Source organism: Asparagus officinalis, chromosome 3, assembly GCF_001876935.1.
Source record: "Asparagus officinalis chromosome 3, Aspof.V1, whole genome shotgun sequence".
In the NCBI taxonomy this organism is placed as follows: domain Eukaryota; kingdom Viridiplantae; phylum Streptophyta; class Magnoliopsida; order Asparagales; family Asparagaceae; genus Asparagus; species Asparagus officinalis.
Genome location: NC_033796.1, coordinates 35,181,707 through 35,185,015, shown reverse-complemented (window position 1 = coordinate 35,185,015; position 3,309 = coordinate 35,181,707). Strand labels below are relative to the sequence as shown.

General features: G+C 36.7%; 1 protein-coding gene across 2 annotated transcripts in view; it reads right to left on the bottom strand.

Annotated features, from left to right (window-relative positions):
• Positions 1,530–3,309, bottom strand: part of LOC109833759 (5'-nucleotidase SurE) — a 17,923-nt gene continuing 16,143 nt past the window's right edge. Inside the window, exon 10 of one of the 2 annotated variants that reach the window (XM_020401563.1) lies at positions 1,530–1,973. The gene's annotated coding sequence lies outside the window, so the exon portion shown is untranslated. The remainder of the gene's footprint in view (positions 1,974–3,309) is intronic. The other variant, XM_020401562.1, reaches the window with a different exon arrangement.

Here is a 3,309-nt window from a genome sequence, read left to right as displayed (position 1 = left end):
GCCGCAGCCGAGGGTGAGTCATCCAAGCAATTAGTGCGAGGGCGACAATAGCTACTTGATGCTAACTGGGTCTGATGAGTCATGAAGACTATGCGAACTGGAGCAATGATGACTCTGATAGTGTATTTAAGATGAGGGTAACTGGTTGTCTGTCGGGAGTTCGAGGACACACTGCCTCTCTAGCCGTCTAACTAAAGGCCGACAAACTCCGCCTTTTTAGTTGGTTAATGCAAATTGTTACCTAAAATAGCGGGCCGAGTATGGAATTTTGAGGGCTCGACCTGCAGAATAGGTTAATAAGTATTGCCTTTTTTCGAGTCGGCCACGCAAGTTGTTAGCTTATGGAGTCGGCCGCAAGAACGGCTCGAGTTGTTGCGTGTAGCAATAATCTGATTAAGCGTGGGATGGGACACACATTGGTTTCTCAGCAGAGATTAACACTTGATTATTTTACAGCCTATAACAATGATAGAGCCAGGAATCTCGGTAGGGGAGATCCAACTTCTTTTGAACATAATATTATTTTTTTGTGCGATTTAACATCTAAATATCATTACACAATAAGACTTTCAAAATCATAATTGAAATTAGATTATGGTGTTTACAATGCTATTCTTCTCGCCTTTTTTTCTCAAAACCTTTTCATGAAATCTTCCTCATTAATACTACAAATATTTTTTTTTCCAATGTAAGACAACAAACAATTATTCAGATATTCATCTCTCATTTGATTTTAAGGAATTGAGGGTGAGGGCAAAGAGAGGAACTGAGGGCCAAGGGCAAAGAGAGGAAATGTGTTGCTGGGTTTATCTTGCAGTAGCAGTTTGCAACTCATGTGTAGTTAGAAATCAGCCCCTCAAATATATAATTTTTTTTTTTTGTATTTGTCCCACACATCATTAAAAATTAGAATTAGTCCCCAACTCTTATAACCATTTTGAAATAAGTCTTCCTAATTAGCCGTTATTTGATTTGGAGTGAAATATTCCTTTAATTTTAACTAATTTGGGAGACTTATTTTAAAACACTTTGAAGATATGGGGTACCTGTTTCAAAATATGAAGATTTGAGAGACTACTTCGAAACACTTGAAAGATTTAAGGATTAGTTTCAAAATATGAAGAGTTGGGGGACTAACTAATACTATTGATATATTTTTAATTGGTATTTTAAAGTACCCCAATGTAGATTACGGTCTACGGATCCTATCAGAACCGGTCTCATGCGGCAACCAGTTCTAAGCCCTCAAATGGGGGACAAAATTACAATTTTGCCCATCAAAGAGCTCAAAACCGATCCTCATGCAAGTTCTGATAACAACCATACTAACCAGTGGCGGAAAATATTTATACCTCCTTTTTAGCTAAGAACTTAAGTATCAGTTGTGCACAGTAGACCAGTGTCAAGCTACAGTAGAAAAACTAACAATAGTTTCAGCGCGTGAAGGATTATTGCTTGAATTTAGGCAAAATCATGTTCCACTATAAATTGCTCTTCTGGAATAATCTTCGAACTGAAAATTGTAATTCACAGAGAACTAGCTCACGATGGATAAAAAAATTTAGAAACAAGCATCTAACGGTTATATCCTCAATTACAGGTTTAACACATCGTTTGGTAAATATAGAATAATACATCTTTCAATCATGTGGATCAACGACGCTAAATTCATAGTAATAAGTAGCAACAAACTCAAAATCAAAAATCATAGTCATTTCATATAAAACTGACAAATAATTGCGAATGCTTCAATGAAGTTACCGATGGAGCATTCTCTTGACAAAAAATGTAAGAGGAAGAGTTCGTCCAATATTTGTCTTCAATTATAAAGGAAAAGACCAATTATAATAGCATAAATATATTATATGAAGGATTAATTTCTGGGACAGCTAGCTCTCGTTTGTCGCTGGAATTGTTGAGAAAGCAATGGTACGTAATCTTCCTAGCTTCATCATCAGTTTCTTTCTCTCGTCCTGCAAAAGACCAGGACAGTTTAGAACATAGCTGCAAAAAAATCTAATATATCAAGAAGAGACTGTAAAACTCTGTATAACAGCACAAAGGATGTTTCATCATAATCAGCTCCTATATGAGCACCGAACCGCCAATTTTGTGCACATAGTAGTACGAAATAATCATAAATTGGTTTAATGTGTATTAGATGACATAGAATAAACAACGATTGAGATTAGTGCTTGTAGGCTGGCAGGACCGATGCACGGTAATCAGCATTGTTAAAACCAACAAGAGTAGGTTCAACATTTTACAGAGCTACGTGAGTGAGTGAGTGTGTGTTATTTCTTTTCTTTTTTTTTTCTTTTTCGGCGCAGGAGTCCTATACAATTGACCAAATGTGATTTAGATGTCAATTGGCAGAGTTGAGCTGCTCATGTATTTACAGAACAAGGCATTTTATGGTGATTAATTAAACATTTGGATTTTGGAGTAAGTATGTCAATTGCATGAGCTGTCGTAAACCTGACAAAAAATTAATTTGGCAGTAAAGTTTTGGAGGGGGGTAAAGAATGCAACCCAAGGCTAAGCTTCTTGGTAGAGTTTAATAAGGAAATCCTGCAATCGAATAATTTGTCTAAGTAACTCACAATTGAACATGGATATGGATCTACAACTTTAAAAGTGAACTTTAGCAGAAGAATGGCTTTAACAAGGTAAGAAGACTGACAGACGTGAATGCGTCCTGCAGTACACACACTTATGCAGCTTAGCAAATTTCAAGGAGTATAAAGAACACAAACACTTCCACTTAAAAGAATAAGAAAGCTTCCACATTCAAACCAAAGATCTCCAACCATTTGGTTACAACAAATGATAGAGGGAGGGGGGGGGGGGGGGGGGGGGCGGGGGAGGGGCGGGGGGGTGGGCGGGGGGGGGGTTGTTCTTGGCAAACATACCTTCATGTGACAATTAGATATTTCGACGTTGCCATTTTCTAATATTTCTCCCTAACATCCTATTCTTTGCAGTTGTTTTACGGATAGGCTTCTTGTCAACTGATAATTAATGAGAAATGAATTAATGGTAAATTAATTACGCATAGTTTGCTAATTTTTATGATGCACAGGATAAACCATGCCCTATTTGTGCATTGTGATGCTATTTTAGCAAGTACACCTTTTGCATCCAGACTACGTTGTCGGTTTAAGCAACTAAATTCAACTATTCTTTGCTGAAACAGTATTAAGATGGATAAATTAAAAATACTTTTATAAAAATTTAGGTAAATATTAGTTCCTCAAGGTTTATAAGTAATTCAATTTTCATCAAGTTCGAGTGGAGAAAATGCAATAC